The sequence below is a fragment of the Cervus canadensis genome, chromosome X, assembly GCF_019320065.1.
Source record: "Cervus canadensis isolate Bull #8, Minnesota chromosome X, ASM1932006v1, whole genome shotgun sequence".
Taxonomy (NCBI): Eukaryota; Metazoa; Chordata; class Mammalia; order Artiodactyla; family Cervidae; genus Cervus; species Cervus canadensis.
This window is the reverse complement of record NC_057419.1, coordinates 106,630,589-106,652,778: the sequence shown is the minus strand read 5'-3', so window position 1 is coordinate 106,652,778 and position 22,190 is coordinate 106,630,589. Positions and strand designations below refer to the sequence as shown.

General features: G+C 36.1%; 1 non-coding gene across 1 annotated transcript; it reads right to left on the bottom strand.

Annotated features, from left to right (window-relative positions):
* Positions 1-2,810: 2,810 nt before the first annotated feature.
* On the bottom strand, positions 2,811-2,902 carry LOC122436167. The gene has a single exon (XR_006267926.1). It is a non-coding gene; the product is annotated as a small nucleolar RNA SNORD116 (small nucleolar RNA).
* Positions 2,903-22,190: the final 19,288 nt, after the last annotated feature.

Genomic DNA, 22,190 nt, shown 5'->3' with positions numbered 1-22,190 from the left:
CTTTCCCTTCTCCAGGGGATCTTCCTAACCCAGGTATCAAACCCAGGTCTCCTGCATTGCGGGAGGATTCTTTACCACAAGGGAAGCCCATACTTGACACATACTTGTATTAGATTATCCAAGGCCTACAGCTAAGAGTGGAACTTTTGGTCATAGTATATGTTTATTGTGAATTTTAGTAAATAATGCTAAATAATATTCCTAACTGGCTGAAGCAGTTTATTACATTAACAACAGTGTCAAGAAATTTTTACTCTATACCCGGGATGACTTTGATTATTTTAACTTTTGCTAATCCAAGGGATATTTGAATGATTTAATTTCACTTTCTCTGCTTATTAATGATGAGAAGAATCCATTCCTGTGTTTGTTACCATTTCAGTTTTCCTTGCTTATAACATGCCCACTCAAAAATTTCAGCCATTTTTAATTGGATTGTTTTTTTCTTACTGAATTGTATATTTTCTTTACACATTCTGGATAAGAGTGTAATTTAATTTTTTTTTTGATTATATGTAATGACCTATATGGACAAGGAATCTAAAAAAATCAGTGGATATATGTAGAACTGATGCACTTTGCTATGAGGCAGAAACACATTTTAAAGCAACTAGACACCAATAAAAATGTTTAAAAATAATTTTAAAAATTACAATTATATTTTCAAAAACAATTGTACAGGTTTTATTGTGACCACACTGACTATAGATTAATTTGGAGAAAACTGACATCTTAATAATAGGTCTTTACAATTGAATTATTTATCTCCATTTATTTAGGCCTTCTTTAATTTCACTCCACAAAGATTTAACATATTGCCCTTAAAAGTTTTAAAATTTTAATTAAATTTACTCTAAAATATCAGGCTTATAAAATTAAAGCTTTATATTAATATTTTATTCTTAGTTTTTAATTTTTAAAGACATTTTAAAGAGCAGTTTTAGTTTTAAAACAAAATTAAGAGGGTGATGCGGGGATTTCTCACATACATCATTTCCCCCTCATTATCAACATCACTAACCAAATGGTACATTTTACCAAGGATGAACCTATACTGACATATCATAATCACACAAGTTTCATAGTTTACATTACAGTTCACTCGATTTTATACATTCTGTGGGTTTGGACACATGCATAATGGCATGTGTCCATCATTATAAGAACATACAGAGCATTTCAGTGACCTAAAAATCCTCTGTGCTCTGCCTATTCAAACCTCCCCATTTTCCTTCTGCACCGGTGACCACTGATCTATTTACTGTCTCTATACTTTTGCCTTTTCCAGAACATCATACAGTTGGACTCATATAATGTGAGCTCATTTTTTTTTCACTCTGAATAAGATCCCATTGTCTGGATGTATCATGGTGTATTAAACAATTCACCTATTCAAGGGTATCCTGGTTACTTCTGAGTTTTGGCAAACATAAATGTAGCTGCTATAAACATCTGTGTGCAGGTTTCTTATTAATACCTCCTGCATTTTAAGTCAACGATAACAATGGTCAAGTCACTTTTCATATAGTAATATTTTCCTAGTAGGTGAGCCCACAACTGTAAGCAAATTCTTCTTAAATACTCTTCCCCATCATCCTCGACCCTGGTTGATTTCCTATCACTCAGCCCTAGAGATGGGCTTCCCTAGTAGCTAAGTGGTAAAGATTCTCCCTGTCAATTCAGGAGATTTGGGAGGCTCGAGTTCAATCCCTGGGTTGGCAACATCCACTGGAGAAGGAAATGGCAGCCTACTCCAGTATTCTTGCCTGGGAAATCCCATGGACAGAGGAGCCTTGTAGGTCACAAAGAGTCAGACATGACTGACCACACACACGCACCTAGAGATATCAAAGACTCAGGAAAACATAAATGCAATTCTTCAAAGAGAAAAGATTTTAGTCTAGTGATCAAGAAATAATGTAACATAACAGAGTCAGAAATCAAGGCACAATGCTATGATTATCTTTATGACTTTGTATAAAAATCCTCCTCTAATTCTGGTTTCCATGGGGAAAATGTTTATTATGTCTGTGCAAAAATAATCTAATAATCATTTTTTGAGGACCAATTAAAATGTATGTTAAGAACACTGTAAAATGATCTACAATTTTTAATTATCACTATTATTTCTGAATCAAGTAGTTACAGAACTACATTATAATCCTTAGAGAAAATAAAATAACTCTTGCAAAACCAGATACATAGTTGGATGATACCACAATTTCCTGTGTCTGGCAGAGAACATTTACATGGTGAGGCAACTATCAACAATGTGATATTTTCCAGGCGATTCTTTCACTTTAATGTGCATCTGTCTTTGAATCCAGTCCTGTTATTCACCACAGTTTCATAGTAAGTTGTATATGTCTTGATACAAATGTCAAACCCAAAATAAGATAGAAATGTAAACAGGAAAAAAAGAAAAGGGGAAGGCATCTGCATGTTTTATGAGGACTTCCATAGACAGCATTAGCTGTTCAGAGTGAAGGGTGCATAAAGGAGATTCTATCATTGTAAATAAAGTACCCTGTAATGAATAAAAGAACACATGACAATAAAGCATCTACATTTCACAAATCGAGACTGTTTGACAAATACTTCTGGTAGAAAAAATATTTTGCAATATTTTCTCAATTAGATACAATTGAAAAACTGAATTTATCATTGCCAAGTCACCCAGCAGAAAGCTTTTGTGATCATGAATACTACTAAAATCTATGTACTAAGATATCCTTTATTTTAAGGCCATAAAAATAACAGCCATTATGAATCTCCTCAAGCACATTTTTTTTTTTTTTAGGCAACGTGCTGGACCTCAGTTTCGATGAGGAGACGGTAGTGAGTTCTCACTCATTTTGTTCAGATTTCCAAGGAATGCATGAGAGGGTGTCGTCATCGATCCTCCTCAAGCACATTTTATCTAGGACAATTTCTCCTCATGTTGGTAGAATGTTTCAAATACAACTTTTGGAAAATCCAAACACTTGATCGGTAAGCAATACCTTAGGTAGCCCCTCTCTACCAGACTACACCTAGTGATAAGATGGTTGTTAGTCTGTACACCCACAGAGGATATGTCCTCCAAATCCCCCAATTGTTCTCATCAAACACTGTAATTTTCTAGAAGTCAATTCTTCTTCATTTAGCTTTTTGGACAAATAAGTGAAACCATTTTAATTATAATGACTTTATCTCCATCTATACAGTATAATTTCTGCTTGCCCATCCACATATACATTTTATTATTCTATTTATTCTCCTCTGAACTCCAGGAGACTAACCTATATGGACTGCTTCTACAGGCTCTCTTGCACTCTGGCTTCTGGTTTGGCTTGGCTGTCAATCACTGGCAGATGAGAGGGCAGAAACAATATTGAGTTAGAAATATTATTCATCTGATATCCTCCACTTAGAGTCACTTCAGACTGGCTGTGTAGCTCACCTAAACATCTCTCATCCCCGTTCTCCTGGGTTACTGCTTATAGGTAGTAATGATCCTCACTATTAGTAGCCCTGTAGTACTACACTATCCCTTGGTGAGTTTATTTTAGCCTTGCACACACTGTGTGAAAATGCCTTCATTTAAATCTCTCCAAATTATCTTAATTTGGTTGTACCACCTCTTTACTACCAAAACTATCTTATACAGTGCTTCATAATGTTTTTTATCAAACAAAAAGTTTGAATACATTAATATTCCCATTTGAAGAGTTTTGGCAAATATGTGTGTTGTGTGCATGTGTGCTCAGTCATGTCCAACTCTTTGTAACACCATGGACTGTAGCCCACCAGCCTCCTCTGTCCGTGAGACTTCCCAGGCAAGAATACTGGAGTGGGTTGGCATTTCCTCCTCCAGGATATTTTCCTGACCCAGGGATAGAACTGGCATCTCCCACATCTCCTGCATTGGGAGGCAGATTCTTTACCACTAGCACCACTTGAGAAGCCCAAATGTACACTCCCATAAATCTAATACCACAATCAAGATACTCATCATACACACTGTTCTGATTTCCATCCCATAGATGAGATAGGACTATTCTTGAACTTCTTATAAAGGTAAACCTATAGTAAGTATTATTTTGTTTCTTGCTGCTCTGTTCAATAAAATGTTTTTAAGATGCATCCAGTCATGGGGTCACAAAGTTAGACACGACTGAGTGACTAAGCACACATAACACAGTGGTTTTATTAGCAGGTAGCAGTATACTGTTTGACTATACAACAATTAGGTTATTTATGAACCAAATGGATGTTTTAGTCATTTTAAATTTTCACGTATAAACTTTCTGCAAAAGTATTTTCTTATGTTTTCATTTCCCTTGGATGAGTACCTAGAAGTGTAATTCCTTGGTCATAAAGTAGTATTATGTTTACTTTTATTATAAATTATCAAAAAGATTTTCAAAATAGCTGTTCTATCCTATACTCCCAACAAACAATTTAAGAGCAGTCCAATGTCTCCACATGCTTGCCAACACTTGGTATGGTCGGGTTTTTTTATTATAATTATTTTTTATTTTAAAGGGCTTGAGGTCATATTTCACTGCAGTTTTCATTTGCATTTCTTTCGTGGTTAAATATGTTTAGCACATTTGCATGTACTTACTTGCCATGTATACAGTTTCTTTGGTGAAGTTTCACTTGAAGCCTTTTGTCAGTTTTTATCAGGTTGTTTTATTATTGAGTTGTTAAACTTCTTTGTACATTACAGATACATATCCTTTGTCAACTACATCTTACAGCAGATATTTTGCCCCAGGCTGTAGTGTCCCTTTTTATCTTTTTTTTTTTAACTTTTAGTAATTTTATTCACTTCATATTTTACAGGTTTACAGTATTAGTAAAAATGATGGTCATTATGTGAAAGTGTTAGTTGCTCAGTTGTGTCCGACTCTTTGTGACCCCATGGGCTGTAGCCCACTAGGCTCCTCTTTCTGTGAAATTTTCCAGGTAGGAATACTGGAGTGGGTAGCCATTCCCTTCTCTAGGGGATCTTCCCGACCCAGGGATCAAACCCGGGTCTCCCACGTATGGGCAGATTCCTTACCTTCTGAGCCACCAGGGAAGCCCCTTTATTATGTAGCTTTATAATAGATCTTGAAATTAGGTAGTGTGAGTCTACTAACTTTGGACAATTTTTTCAAGATTACATTGACCATTCTCTACCTTTCATTTCCATATAAATGTTAAAATCCACTTGTCAAAATCTACCAAAAAGTTTTTGAGATTTTCTGAAATCTACAGAGATTTCACTGAATCTACAGATTTCTCAGGAAAAGTTAACATCTTAATTTTGACTGTTCTTTTCCATGAACACATATAACACTCTATTAATTTAGATCTTCTTTCTCTCAACAAGATAGGAATCTTAGTATATAAATCTTTATGTCCTTTGAGTTTGTTCCTAAGTATTTTATGTTTATGCTATTGTAACTGGAATGTAATTTATTAAATTTAATTTTCCAATTGTCCATTGCTAGCGTATGTAAATACAATTGGCTTTCTATATTAACCTTGTATCTTGATACTCTGCTATATACTAATTTCAGTCCTTTTTACTTGTGGTACATCCCTTAGAGGTTTTTAAAATGTAAGCAATATTGTCATCTTTAGAAAAAAATTTCCATTCTAATATGTATATCTTTTATTCATCTTTCTTATTTTACTACATTGGCTAGGGCCTCCAGAAAAAAAATTTTAATAAAAGAGATGAGAGTAGAAATCCTTGTTTTGTCACCAAATTTAGCAGGGAAATGTTTCACATGCTAGCTAGAGGGTTTGATTTTTTATAGTTCTAATTAATTAAATTGAGTTTGTTCCCTCCTACTCCAATTTTCCTACAGTTTTTATCACGAATATGTGTTAAGTTATACAAATGGTTTTATTTTGCATATAATGAGATGATCCTATCATTTTAATCTGATCTCTTTGGTTACTATGATAAACTAACTTGATTGATTTAGCATAAAAATGTATTGTCTATATTTCACATGGATGTCTGTATTTGTTTGTATATGCATATATATTACCTAGCTCTGTGTACAGACAGGGTTTAGAAGCAGTGACACTTCAGTAGCAATCAGCACATCTAGTACCCAGGTCTCAGTTTTCTGATACTATTCACCAGAAAAAAAAAAGAGAGAGAGAGAGATATCCTTGTAAAAATAGCTGATTCCATACTTAAGGCAAAGAAACTACAAGTTGAATTTGGAATATCCTAAAGTAACAGAAATGCTCAAAAGTGCTCAAAAGAACATAGGATTCAATATGATGGGACTCCTAGCCAGGCTGGTCAAAATTTGGTGGGAATGCAAACTAGTACAGCCGCTATGGAAAACAGTGTGGAGATTTCTTAAAAAACTGGAAATAGAACTGCCATATGACCCAGCAATCCCACTTCTGGGCATACACACTGAGGAAACCAGATCTGAAAGAGACACGTGCACCCCAATGTTCATCGCAGCACTCTTTATAATAGCCAGGACATGGAAGCAACCTAGATGCCCATCAGCAGGTGAATGGATAAGGAAGCTGTGGTACATATACACCATGGAATATTACTCAGCCATTAAAAAGAATTCATTTGAACCAGTCCTAATGAGATGGATGAAGCTGGAGCCCATTATACAGAGTGAAGTAAACCAGAAAGATAAAGAACATTACAGCATACTAACACATATATACGGAATTTAGAAAGGTGATAACGATAACCCTATATGCAAAACAGAAAAAGAGACACAGAAATACAGAACAGACTTTTGAACTTTGTGGGAGAATGTGAGGGTGGGATATTTCAAAAGAACAGCATGTATACTATCTATGGTGAAACAGATCACCAGCCCAGGTGGGATGCATGAGACAAGTGCTCCGGCCTGGTGCACTGGGAAGACCCAGAGGAATCGGGTGGAGAGGGAGGTGGGAGGGGGGATTGGGATTGGGAATACATGTAAATCCATGGCTGATTCATATCAATGTATGACAAAACCCACTGGAAAAAAAGAAATAAAAAAATAAATAAATAAAGTCAAATAATGATATTAACAGATATGCCCCACAGAAAAAGATATCAATCCATGTTTCAAGGCTTGCATTAATAAATATATGAGTAAATGCTTTAATGATGCAATTCATAGTAAACTGTACTATCACTTCTTCCAAAAATGAATGGCCTGAGTCTTAACATGATTAAATGTTGGATAGATCAAGGTCAAAACACATCTAACAGAATTTTAAGACCTGAATTCTTCAACAAAAAACTGTCAAGAGAGTGGAAAATGGTGTGAGAATGAGGAATTGTTACAGATTGAAGAAGTCTAAAATATGTGACAACTAAATGCACTGTAAGATATTCTAGATCAGAAAGTAAAAGAGACACTGTTTGGGAACTTGGCAAATTCTGAATGGGGCCTGAGTATGATATAATTTTTAATGTCTTAATTTAAATGACTGTAATGGGGCTTCCCTGGTGGCTCAGATGGTTAAGAATCTGCCTGCTATGTAAGAGACCTAGGTTTGATTACTGGGTCAAGATCCCCTGGAGAAAGGCATGGCAACCCACTCCAGTATTCTTGCCTGGAGAATTCCATGGACAGAGGAGCCTGGCAGACTACAGTCCATAGGGTCACAAAGAGTTGGACATGACTGAGCAACTAACACTTTCATTATCACTGAGTTTCCATTTCAGCCAAATCTTTACCTTTTTCTGTTCTTAATAATGGATAATTTCTATTGCTCAATCTTCAGGTTCACTTACTTTTTTTTCCTGTAGTCTTCAACCTGTTGTTGTTAAGATTTTGCTTTTTAGATATTGTAAGTTTCAGTTCCAGATTTTCTATCTGATTCTTTTGTATATTTTCCTTTTCACTGCTGAGATAATCCATCTAGTCATTTATTATGATCTTCTTTTCCCTTAACATGCATAACTGCTTATTTCAATATCAGAGTAATCTCTGGGCCTGTTTCTTTAAATTAGGATCATACGTCTCTGCTTTATCATAGGTCTCATAAATTTTCTGCTATGCAGAAATTGTGACTGACACTGTAAACAGTCTGAAATATGTTGTCTTCTTCTTGTTTTGACTTGTAAGACAGCTCCAATGTCTTCCAACACTGAATTAACTCTACTATCACCATTCAACTTCTACTTACACATTGGGCAATTGTATTAAGCCTGTGTATCCTTGTCTTACATGTGTGTATCCCAGCTCTTGACCAAAGACACATCATGAATAATCTCAGACTTCTGAAAGTCCACTTCTAGACATTCTCCCCTTTTCTGGGACTCTGAAAAATTTTGTAAATATCCCTCTTCAACATTTGCTCCTAGAACAATAAACAGTTTCCAAACATTTGTAAAAATTCCCTAGTGAGGAGTTGAGAGATTTAGGTTTGAAGACTGGTTCTGCCATTTTATTTCTATGTGATTTGAGACAAATTCCTGAGTCAAAATTGCTCCATCTGAGAAATAACACCATCTATCTCTTACACTTGTGACAATTCTAATATATCACTATATCTAGGACAGTGCTCAAATTGAATGGTGTTCAGTAAATGGTAGCGCTAAAAACAGTATTAGAAGGGACATCAGTATTCCTAATAAAACCAAATGACCTAAATATGGCTCTAACCACAAATTCTAGAAATAGAAAATTGAATATTTTATGTTGATATGGAAATTACATTTGATAACTTTAAAATTCTTGCATCTCAATAAGTTCTCTTAAAACACAAAAAAAATAATAATAACATTATATCATGTAAAAATGCATTCATAGGTAGGTAAAAATAAGCTCTAAATTTGGCCATGTCTGTGCTTTAAATATTAAAATAACTTTGATATTTAGACAGTTTGTAACTTTCTATTCATCCAGAAAACAGATAAAAACATGAGGGGCAAATATATATAAATATGAGGGGCAAAAAATGAACACTTGAATCTATGATTCACAACATTCAATATGCACAAAAATCAATTAGTGATATTGGGAAAAATAAAAAAAAAAGAATTGCTAAAGAAAAATTAATAATATGATGATATGTGCTTGAAAATAATTGGGTAGATGATTCCTGTGTGCTAAGTCACTCAGTCATGTTTGACTCTTTGCAACCCTATGGACTGTAGCCTACCAGGTTCCTCTGTCCATGGGATCCTCCAGGCAAGAATACTGGAGTGGGTTGCCATTCCCTTCCCCAGGGGATCTTCTCTACCCAGGGATTGAAGCTGAGTCTCTTATGTGTCCTGCATTGGCAGGCAGGCTCTTTACCACTAGTGCCACACCACTTGTTTGGTAGCTAAAGTCTTCTATAAACATTGTCTTTCTCTTAATTTAATGTTTATTTTTAAATCCAAATGTATAAATGGATGTTGAATTTTGTCAAAGCCTTTTTCTGCATCTATTGAGATAATCATATGGTTTTTATCTTTCAGTTTGTTAATGTGGTGTATCCATGGCTGATTCATGTCAATGTATGGCAAAAACCACTACAATATTGTAAAGTAATCAGCCTCCAACTAATAAAATAAATGGAAAAAAAAATTCGAGTGTATAGCCTGTGACCTTAACTTCTCTTGTTTCTGGAATCTGAAAATGAGGTTTGGGCTTTATATTTAAGGTAAGATACAGTTCTTTTCTAGAATTTTTTCCTGATAGAAATAATAACTGAAATAATCAATCTAAATACTCTTAAATCTCTACTATCTTTCTTATGGTGCGTGATTTACAAATGTATAAGTTATCTGGATAGAAAACTTACATATTCTCCGTCAGCAGATTTAAATTAATAACTTATGAGGTTTAAGCTAAATTTGTTTAGCTCTTTTGATTAGAATATATTTATCGTGGAAATCTAAGTCTGTCAGTCCATTACTTTGAATAGTTTCACAGTCACTCTTCACAATTCCATACTCATAACCTGAAATATCCTTCATGTACCACACTATGAATTTCATGTGACACCCTTTGAAATCCCTACTAAATTTTCATGAAGGATACAGAGCCAGACAGCATGAGAAACAGTATGCCTCCATAAATCTTGAATGGAGTCAGGAGTAGGGCAGTGGAAACAATGACCTGAAGTAGAATTTTATAAATTACTTCTGTTGTATAACACTGACTTACAGTTGTGTATTATATTAATATGAAGCCTAAAATTATTACTGGAGCATTGATTTCTAGTCAATATAAATGACTTAGGAAGATTGATATTCTTTAAAAAAATAGTTTGGCTGAAAATCTCTTGTAACAGAGAGCATTTTCTGTGGCATTGATTTCAAGGTGCAATAAATACTGATATAATTTTTTAAGTTTGTACATATTTTAAAGATACTACTTGAGTTATTTCTTCCATGATTATTTCCAGTTTTCAGAAGTTTGCAAGAGAAATACAGAGAGTGGATTTTTTTTTCATTCTCAGAATTGCCATAATTCTCCATTAATGGAAAGGAAAGTTTTTTTTAAGAGCAGAGAATACATGAAACTCATTTTTAAGAATCTCTTGGTGCCTAACACAGTGTATTACATTTGATAGGTACAGAGTAACTGTTCCCCAAATTGAATTGAGACTCAGGCAGCTTCCACTGTGAATGGCTTTTGATTTTGGAAATTAAGTCTGTAATCCAGAACTTCGCTCTGCCTGAGGACCAAGCTCTGTTTTCCAATTACACACAGAAGCTCATTGTCTCTCTCAAGTCACAGGCATATCATTCGGTGAATTCTGACTGCAGAGTTATAGCTGGTTTTGTCATGGACCAAAGGCAAGTAAGAGAGCTAACCCTAAGTTAATTACTTGTAGAAGATGATCCTTAAAAGGCGCCTCAATTTCTCGTGAAGCTCTGTTCACTGTATATACCTTGGTGGTGGTTCTTGTTGTTTAGTCGTTATGTCTGACTCTTTCACCTCATGGACTGTAGCCCAGCAGGCTCCTCAGTCCATGAGAACTTCCAGGGCAAGAATACTGGAGTGGGTTGCCATTCCCTTCTGTAGGGGATCTTCCCAAACGAGGGCCCCAACCCGCGTCTCCTGCATTGGCAGATGGGTTCTTTACCACTGAATCACCAGGGAAGCCCCCATATACTTTGGTTGTTCAGTCACTAAGTCATGTCCGATTCTGCGACCCCATGAACTGCAACATGCCAGGCTCCTCTGCCCTCCACTACCTCTCAGAGTTTGTTCAAATTCATGTCCCTTGAGCTAGTGTTGCTATCTAACCATCTCATCCTCTGCTTTGGTACCTTTAAGTAAACTGCATCCATTGAGTACCAAACAAGATACTTCAGTAGCTAATATATTGAATTTCAAGAACCATATTAAAATAGTTGTCACACACTTTTTTAAAGTATATATAGCTGATAATTCCATGTTTCACAAAATTAAAATTATAATAGAAAAAAAATCAATGAATCCTTCAAAATAGACGTATACAAATAAATAAAGCCATTCATAACTCTGGACTGAAGAGGCCTTGGCTTAACCTTTGCTATTTCTGTGATAAAATAAGTAATGATCAGAGCACTTTTATTTAGAATTATTTTAATCAGAAAAGAACACCTCATAAACACCTATTAATCAGATATCTAACCAATTGTTTCCCTTAAAATATCTACTACAATTTAAGAAAATCCATTGTTATTTCTGAAAAAGCCAAGTACATATTTTAAAATGTATAAATTTTTTAAAAAACTTATTTTGAATAAACATAATTGTTTGAGGTAATTCACTGTTATTGAGTTATTTCAGAAGCAATAATTTGCTACTTAGTTTAGATTAAAATCCATTTATCTCTACTACCTCTACTTACTTATTATCAAGACTAAATTTAAAATAACAGCTTGAGATTTTTTCATACTTTTAATGATTGATAATTCACAAAAAGGACACCGATTTTATGAATCATCAATTAACCAGAAAGAATATACCTAATTAGATATTAATATAAGATCCAAAATGTGCAAACTAATTGCAAGGATCTATGACATTGGCACTTAGACATGTGGTACACAAAGATTCTGACTGCTTGGAAACTCACATTACCATATGTAAAATAGATAGCCAATGGGAATTTGCTCTATGATTCAGGGAACTCAAACCAGGGCTCTGTAACAACCTAGAGGGGTGGGATGGGGAAGGAGGTGGGAAGGAGGTTCAAGAGGGAGGGGACATGGGTATACCTATAGCTGATTCATGCTGATGTTTGGCAGAAACCAACACACAACAAAATAAATAAACTTTATTTAAAAAAAGATGCTGTCTGATTTATACAGTACAATACAAATATTAATCCTTTGGGGGTACCAATTAAGTTTGATAAAGGAATTAGTGAAGCAGCCTATTCTAAAAACTTAGGACCAAAGAGGCAAACTGATGAGAAATCATCCCTTTTCTCATTCCAGAATTGTTGGAAGAAAAAAATAAAAGACCCAAAAATTTAGTATGAGAATATCAATATGAGAAATTTCTATGAAAACAAATAAAATTTAAATAAAGCTGGGTTACATTTCATTGAGTCTTATTGGTACAATCAAGTCATGTCTTTTATTCTTTTCTGTCATAGGGAAAGATAGACTATCCTTTCTGGAAAGAGATAGCTTGGTATAATATAAAGTGCATGAAATCCGAAATCAAATATATGTAGGTTTTATGTACTGATCTACAACTTACTGGCTGTGAACCATCAGCCATCTTAACATTTATGAAATTTAGGCCCTCACATGTAAAATGAGGATACCTTATTAATATAGAGATTATATAAGACAAAGTAAGAAAATAACCTAGCAGAGTGCTTAAACATAGTTGGAATACAACAGATGGCAATTTCTTTTCCCTTTCTATATGCACAGTCAACAGTTAAATGGTTCATGAAACACTCCTGAGATAATCTCTTAACTAACTCCTATCAGAACTTACATACCACCTTCAAAATAAATAGCCTACTTGGAAAGCATAATAGACTCTGTCTTTATGTGTTTTCATGGTCTTTCATGATTATTAGTTTTGTAGCAATCATTTATTTATGTAGTCTTGCCTCAATTTCTCCTGGAGTCATTACTGCAACCATGTTTTTCATGGTAGACTTAGCATTCCTGCCCCAAGTACACCACAAAATTCAAATGTAAAAAGGAACACAGCAAACTTTTTGAAGAACTCAAATACATCACAATGGCTGAGGAACTGCAAGTCTTCTATCTTCCTCAAATGTGAATTTTATTTAAAAATGAAAACAAAGCACAATCATTAATCATTATTTTTTCATGTTTACAATTTGCAGAAAATCTCTTTGTACAATTTCTAAAATGAATGGAGTTCTTATATGCACAGATTTTTGGCCTATTAAGCTAATAAGAAATAATTTGTGTTTTCTAGTAATTAGAATTGCTTAGAGACCACACAATGGTTTTTGTGTTTTTCACTTTAAGCAAATCACTTGCATGCATCATCTTCTTTATAGGCTTTCAAATTAATGCAAACCCACTCAAATTCAAACTTTACTGCACTTATTTTATTTCCCCGTCAATATGTTCTTCAAACTCGACTAGACAACAATGAAAGTACAATATATGTGTAAGAGCACACTTAAAATAATATTTTATTAAGGACTGGTTGTTAATTAAATGTTTTATCTACTCTTAGGGTCTTCCCTGGTGACTCGGATGGTAAGAAATCTGCCTGCAATGCAGGAGACCTGGGTTTGATCCCTGGGTCGGGAAGATCCCCTAGAGAAGGAAATGGCTACCCACTCCAGTATGTACTCTTAAGAAGAGCCACAGGCCTTTCCAGGTGGTGTGAGTGGTAAGGAACCTGCCTGTAATACAAGAGACTCGGGTTCAATCCCTGGGTTGGGAAGATCTCCTGGAGAAGGGCATGGCTCCTTACTCTAGTATTCTTGCCTGGAGAATTCCATGAGAGGATCCTGGTGGGCTACAGTCCATGGGGTCACAAAGAGTAGGACATAACTGGGCAACTAACATTTTCACTTTCAAGAAGAGCCATAGTGACCAAAAGCACATTAGGGTTTATTATTACTACTACTACTAACAATAAATGATGATAACCATAGCGGGCTCTAAATTTAAATAGCAACTTAATAGTATTCAAGACTTTTACCCTATCTGATGCCATTTTGACACTGTCAGTATAATAAATGTGGAATATGCAATGAAATTCATATTAAGTAAGATGAGCATATGGCTTTCGAATGGCTCTCTATTGCTTTCCAAGCAAAGTCCAAATGTCCTGGCATGCAAGACTTATATCTGAATGCAGCTCTCCATATAACCATTGTTCCAGCCTCAGTAGACAATTCAATATGCTACAAAGCAACCAGGTACTTTCTGGTGTTTGTATCATTACACATGTGTTTCCTTCACTCGTAGCAAGGCTGCCTCCGTGTGTGTAAATCAACCCAAATAGCATAATCATCTGCTCCCATAGAAAGCACTCCCTTCCTCCTTTCCCAGTTCATAGACAGTGCAAGTGCATGCTCAGTTGCTAAGTCATGTCCAACCCTCTTGCAACCCCAAAGACTATAGCCTGTCAGGCTCCTCTGTGCATGGGATTTTCCAGGCAAGAATACTGGAGTGGGTTGCCATTTCCTTCCCCAGGGGATTTTCCTGACCCAGGGATCAAACCCACGTCTCCTGAGGCTCCTGCATTGCAGATGGAATCTTTACTGTCTGAACCACCAGGGAAGACCAGCATCTGTCCACAAGTGCCTGCTTGTAGGCTTGCATAGGACTTTGTTGCAGCAGTTTTTATGGCACCTCTCATGAGAGAACATGTCTCTTTTCCCAGGATTGTTGCAGTATCTTTTAAGTTGTCTCTCTGCTCCCTACTTTTTCTCTTACACTCCAGGTGACAATTACTGCAATCATTTTCTTCAGGATGAAACCTACTGATATCTTTGTTCCATCAAGTGATATGGATCAAACAACCAAGTTTGAGGGAAAGTGAAATTAACTGCAGGAGGCAAGGATGGGGCAAATATTCATAAGCTCCCATGGCCTCTTTCCTCTCATTTGCTGTAAATCCAACTAACACTTTACTGTCTCTACTACCCTCCCTAATCAGGGCATATGCAACTTCCTCTTTCTATCCTGGCTGACCCAGCTGTGATACTTTTTACAGACGCTGTATTATCAAGGCCAGGCTGCCTTACTGTCCCACAATCCAGGCAGTGGCCATGTTTATTATCCAAGCTTACCTGCTGTCTCATTTAAACATAGTGTTTTCATTTTTTTTTTTTTTTTTTTTTTACTTAAAGTCATTAAAATCAGACTTTAGACACTGGCATGACATGTTGGACCTGATGAATTGCCCTAGGGTAAAAGAACAGTCAAATACATCTAAGAATCTTTGGAAATAGCTAGTATATGAAATTTAAAGTCATTTCACTTTAAGTCAGGACAATATCTTGATAAAATAAAGAGTATATATACCCATGGTACACGAAAGTCTATGCTGTCCTCTTCCTGGGGGTTACCCCTATTATTAGGTTAGGTAGCAAGGGTGAAGGGATTTTCAGACAGATTTTCAGATTTTCAGACCCAAGTAAGTTGACTTTAAGTAAAAAGTAGATAATCCTGAGTGGCCTTGTCTTAACAGTTGATAGCCCTTAAAAAACAATGAGGCCTTCCACTGAGATCATAGATGCTTTCCTGACAGCCACATAGCATCATATCACTGTGAATAACACAGTTGCAAGTAAGTGAAATGTGCCAACAACCATGTGAACTTGGAAATGAACCTGACCCTCACATGAGACCCCAGTCCTGGTCAAGACCTTAATTGTAAATCCTGAGCACAGATCTAGCTAAGTCGAGGCCAGACTCCTGATCTACAAAAACTGAAATAATAAATGGTTGTTTAAGCAATAAAGTTTGTGATAATTTGCAAAGTTGAGCATGATATTCCTCAAGGAAACTGTTCAGTGTTCTTCTCCCAAAATTCTATATTCATATGTGTTGTGTGTGTATCAACAAACATACATATTGATATTTTGATATCTTAACCCCTGGAACCTATTAACATCACCTTATTTGGGAAAAGGCCTTTTATAGGTATAATTAAATTGTAATATAATTAAATTAAGGATCTTGAGATTAGATCATCCTAGATTTAGGATAAACCCTAAATCCAATGGACTTCCCTGGTGGCTCAGACGGTAAAGTGTTTGTCTACAATGCAGGAGACCTGGGTTTGATCCCTGGGTTGGGAAGATCTCCTGGAGAAGGAAATGGCAACACACTCCAGTATTCTTGCCTAGAAAATCCCATGGACGGAGGAGCCTGGTGGGCTACAGTCCACAGGGTCACAAAGAGTCGGACATGACTGAGAGACTTCACTTCACTTCACTTCACTAAATCCAATGACTGGTACAGGGTGGGGAAGGCCTTGGGGTGATGGAGACAGAGGTTGGGGCACCACACCCTGTGGAGGCTCCAGGGGAGTATTTTTTCCTTCCTCTTTGAGTTCTGGTTGGCCCAGGGACTCCTTGTCTTTTGGTGCCTCTGTTGACACCTTTGTTTTGGACTACTGACCTCCATAACTGGGAAAGAATACATTTCTGCTGCTTGAAGCCACCAAGTTTCTGGTAATTTGTTAAGGTAGCCCCCAAAAACTAATATGCGGTGTGAGTAACAATGGGAGGGGGGTGGTCTGGAAAGAAAAATTGGATGAAGATTCTACCTGCCCAGGAATTGATAATCTAGTATGAAATCTATGATAGACATTCAAATCAAGAAAATTATACAGTAACATATGCAAAAAGAAAGGTAGAGGAAAAAAAAAAAAACAGTTCCGGGGGGCAGGGGCGGGAAAGGTGAAAGATCTATATCTGGCTGGGGCAATTGGTAAGGTTTCCTAGGGAAAAAAAAAAAACAAACAAAAACTGCTAATGGGTGTAATGACCTGGACATGAAGATATGTGACAAGAACACTGTAGACAGAGGAGCAATAAGCAGCTGTAAAATCTTGCTTTTTCTATCAGAGCAGCTTACCGCCCAACATTCACTGTACATTACTTGCATCCAGCATGTCCGCAGTAAAAGTTTCAACATTTAATATGTTCTCATTTAAGAGTTCCGATGTTCTATGTAAATTCAAATGAGTAGACAGGCGTACCTCATGGATACTGTGCGTTTGGTTCCAGACCATCACAGTAATGCAAACATAGCAATAAAATGAGTCGCATATTTTTTTGGTTCCCCAGTGCACATAAAACTTACATTTATACTATAATGTAGTCTATTAAGTCTGCAACAGTATTATGTCTAAAAAACAACCTACACACCTCAATTGAAAAATAGTGCTGCAATACCACATTGTCAATCAACCATACTTCAGTGAAAAGAAAAGAAAACTAGTGCTGTTGGAAAATGGTGCCAATACATTTGCTGGATGACAGGGTTGCCACAAACCTTCAACTTGCGGTGGTGGTATAGTTGCTAAGTCATTTCCAGCTCTTGTGAGCCCATGGACTGTAGCCCACCAGGCTCCTCTATCCATGGGCTTTTCCAGGCAAGAATACTTGAGTGGTTTGCCATTTCCTTCTCCAGGGGGTCTTCCTGACCCAGGGATTGAACCCAGATCTTCTGCACTGCAGGCAGATTCTTTACCTATATAGCTGCCAGGGAATCAATTTTTAAGAACAAACAAAAAACAACAACAACAAAAAAAACAGTATCTGCAAAGCACAATAAAGTGTAATAAAATGAGGTATGCCTATGTTGAGATTAGTTATATGATTTCATACAAATCTCAGAAAGCAAATTCGTCTCCTCTTTTAAGAAGAAGAAAATAACGAGTACCATTAGGCAAAATGGTACAAAAAGGGAAACTTGAAACCATATAGCAATGATAACATAGTAAAGAAGAAAAATGTATGTATGTGACATTGGTCATATTCAGGTAATGATACCAATCTAATATCTACTGAACTATGTACAATCAATATTAGTTTTTTACTTAATTCAAAACAGAATTTTCAACACTGTCATGCCATTTCATTTTCTACATTATGCTCAAGAAGGAATTTGAGAATTCATTTTTATTATTGTAGCCATCCCCAATTTAAAATTAGGAAACTAATATTCCCATGAAGATTGAATTCTAAAAATTATTATTGCTGTGGTAACCAATAGGAAAGAGGAAATATATTGCTTGAAGCTTTGTAAAATACACAGGTGTTAGAATTGAAATAGAACTAGTCAGGAAAAGATCTAATATAATTACTGGTTGTATCAGTATGTAAAAACCCATTTTATGATTGTATACTGAATGAAGGTGAAACTTTGATTAGACCAGAAAATTTACATGTGTTAAAGCAGTAATCAGCTCAATTGGTAAAGAAAAACATCAACTGTGTATAACAAGTACCTCTCTTTCTCGCACACACACACAGCAGGTGAGTCTAAATATACTATTAGTATCAAGTCACTAAACTTCTCTTACCTTCATTTGCTTCATCAATAAAATGATGATTAAATACACACACACACATAAACACAGAGTTCTGTCTTTGTTATCCCACAGAAAAAGAGTGAAGAGGAAATCAGATAATGTGTATACAAGTGCTTTGTAAACTCACAACTGCATCTAATGATGCATCTAATGATTTCCATAAGGAAATTCATTAAAATCCCAACAATGTTGACACATTTTCACCCTGAAGATTTTCCTGGAACAGGAAATAAGTAGCAAATCTAAGATTCAAATCTCACATCAAATCTATTCCCCCTTTAATGTTAACTGAAGTCCTAATCTACAGTAACATAGTTCTAGGAAGGAAGATGGTGAAGGCAATGAAAATAGCCAAGAGCATAATCCAGATAAAACTGAGCATTTTCATCCCCACTTTAAACCTTGTTTAAAGCATGGCAAAACTCAAACTGGACTCCAAAACTCCTCTAAGAGTAACATACATCTTTATAGATGGTTTCATGAGGATACAAGGAAAGGAATCAGCAGTGATCACAAAGCCAAACTTCCTAAATTTTTTTTCACTCATCCTTTATGCTAAATTCTAAACTCCATACTCAACCAGGGCTACTCATTTTTATTCTCTCCCTTCAAACCTCGCTGTTTTCCTTCAGTGGTTCTCACTTCATCATCTTGCTTCCTGCCATTTTTCATTTTTCTCAACCTCTCCATGTACAAATTACTGGGAACATTCTCAGTGTCTAAGATTTTTCAACTTTGCATTTCAAAAAATTAATGATGCTCAGCACAACAAGGGATAATTCAGAAGCACTAAGTTTCTTCTTTCTTAAAATCAAAAAATGTGACATTTCTACTATAATACATATATATTTTCCCTGAAACATATAGTCTTCCTGTGAAGATGATTTATCTGTGTCAACTTCAATTTCCTAAAATCCAATTGATGACATTGGTGTTGTTCAGTTGCTAAGTCATGTCCAATTATTTGTGACCCCATGGACTGCAGCAGGCCAGGCTCCTCTGTCCACCACTATCTCCTGGAATTTGTTCAAGCTCATGTCCATTGAGTTGGTGATGCTATCTAGCAATTTCATCCTCTGTCACCCCCTTGTCCTTTGGCTTCCAATCTTTCCCAGCATCAGGGTCTTTTCCAATGAGTTGACTCTTCACATCAGGTAGCCAAAGTATTGGAGCTTCAGTTTCAGCATAAGTCCTTCCAATGAATATTCAGGACTGATTTCCTTTAGGATGGACTGGTTTGATCTCCTTGCTGTCCATGGGATTCTCAAGAGTCTTCTCCAACACCACAGTTTGAAAGTATCAATTCTTCAGTGCTCAGCCTTCTTTATGGTTCAACTCTCACATCTGTACATGATTATGTAAAAACCATAGCCTTGACTAGATAGACCTTTGTTGTATATTGATGATATACAGGTCAGCAAAACAAGGCCTTGCAGCTGCAGATCACAAAGCTCATGCATTATTTTTTTTTTTTTATTATTATTTTTTTCCAGTGGGTTTTGTCATACATTGATATGAATCAGCCATGGATTTACATGTATTCCCAATCCCGATCCCCCCTCCCACCTCCCTCTCCCACCCGATTCCTCTGGGTCTTCCCAGTGCACCAGGCCGGAGCACTTGTCTCATGCATCCCACCTGGGCTGGTGATCTGTTTCACCATAGATAGTATACATGCTGTTCTTTTGAAATATCCCACCCTCACATTCTCCCACAGAGTTCAAAAGTCTGTTCTGTATTTCTGTGTCTCTTTTTCCGACACATTTCCTATAACATCATCCCCCCTACACACAGGAAGAGATATTGGTTTCTTCTCTGGAGGCTACATTCTACAATTTTAACAGTTAAGAAACTGAGAAATGTATGTATATAGGTTCAAAATAATTTTACGTGTCATTATAAATGAATGTGTGTGTGCTTGGTCGCTCAGTCATGTCTGACTCTTTGCAATCCTATGGCCTGTAGCCTGCCAGTCTCCTCTGTCAATCGGGATTCTCCAAGTAAGAATACTGGAGTGGGTCACCATGCCCTCCTCCAGGGGATCTTCCCAACCCAGGGATTGAACCCAGGTCTCCCACATTGCAGATGGATTCTTTACCATCTGAGCCACCAGGGAAGCCCAAGTATGCTGGAGTGGGTAACCTATCCCTTTTCCAGGGGGACTTCTCAACCCAGGAATCGAGCAGCAGTCTCTTGCATTGCAGGTGGATTCTTTATCTGGGAGGTCCCAATTAATGTATAATGTTTTATATATTATATGTGATATATAAAGTTATTTTATATATAAAAACTTTTTTAGTATATACAACTTTATATATAGAAACTTTTTATATATATAAAGATTACATACATAAACTGAACTGATAAAGTTATTGTAACTAAAATGGAATAGATATAGAATAAGAATGACAACTCAGTCAGGAAGGAGAAAATATTTCAAAATAGAGTCAAGTATACCTATAAACTGAATAATATCATAACAGTAGTGTGTCAAATATGTGGGAAAGATCATTTTTGGAATAAAATGAAACTCCTTTATTTATCCATATAAAATAAATGTATTTCAGAGACTTAAAATATCAAAACACCAAAAGAATATTTCCCCAAATTCCATATATATAAATGTGGAATGAATGGTACAGAACCAAAAGAAAAAAATATTTTTGAGCACATAAAACATAAAAATAAGTCAATATTATGAAAGGCATTGTCAACCAAGTGCAAGTGCAAGTCGTTAACTAAGTAGCATTTTCTCCAGGTTGACAAAGTACTGATCCATCTCAGTATATAAAAAGCTTCCATAATCCAGCAGAAAGACAATCCAAATGACAAAAAAAGTGGAATGAATGTGCTAGGTATCTCCTGTTTGCCTTCCCCTATCCATTCCCTGTTCTTAGGACTCTACATGTGATGAAGTTGACCCCTATGAATGACATCAACTGGCTCCTGTGTCCCTTGGCTTCTGGTGGAGTTTGGCCAATGGTAGGTACTATGAGGATTGGAGGGAAGGAGAAGAATCAGGGGAGGTTCATTTCTCCCCAGTTTTGTCCCTTCCAAGTCACTATTGGTTAGCTGTTGTCTCTCCATCAAAGAACAAAGCTCCTGTCAGGCACTTCTTCCGATCAGTAAGCCACCCATGCCCATCTGGCCTAGTGGTGGTAAGAGATTCTTCCCTCTGGAGTACTGCAATAGCCCTTGTTTTCTTAAAACAGAGGTCCTCAAAGCACAGTTTAGAGACCCCCAGGGGCCCTGCACCACTTTCAGGGACTGTATGAGGTCAAATTTATCATCCTTCAAGATGAGGATAAGATGTTAGTGACATTTTCCACAATGAATGGAGTGCACAAGTAAATATGCAGTTATATTTATTAAATCAGGCATTAAAGAGAGTTGCAAAACATGCAACAGTGCAACTCTCTCACTAATTATGCCTTAGAAAACAATTCTTTCACATAAATTATGTTTATATGTTAACATATGGATTTATTACTATTTTTCAATGAAACGTATATTATTAAAACACTTAAGTTTAAAGTCAAATATATTAAGTAATGATAGTTAACACACGCAAATAAAAAATGTGTTGTGGTCCAATATGGGATCATTTTTGTTTATAAATAAATGTATATTGTACTGTTAAAAATTTTTTTAAAGGATAAAATGGCATGGAGTCCAAAATTTTTGATAACTACTGTACTCCCCATTTGGACCCTTTTATTTAATCTTCCTATATTT